Below are 230 nucleotides of genomic sequence, written 5' to 3' on the forward strand. Positions count from 1 at the left end.
TCTCTCTTTCTTGCACGCTCTCTCTTTCTTGCACGCTCTCTCTTTCTCTCTTTCTCTTTTTCTCTTTCTTTCTCTCTTTCTCTTTTTCCCTCTCTCTCTCTCTGTCTCTCTCTCTCTGTCTCTGTCTCTCCCTCTCCCTGTCTCTCGTTCTCTCGCTCTCGTTCTCTCGCTCTCGTTCTCTCGCTCTCGCTCTCGTTCTCTCGCTCTCGTTCTCTCGCTCTCGTTCTCTC

This window comes from Rhincodon typus, chromosome 10 (assembly GCF_021869965.1).
Source record: "Rhincodon typus isolate 14 chromosome 10, sRhiTyp1.1, whole genome shotgun sequence".
In the NCBI taxonomy this organism is placed as follows: domain Eukaryota; kingdom Metazoa; phylum Chordata; class Chondrichthyes; order Orectolobiformes; family Rhincodontidae; genus Rhincodon; species Rhincodon typus.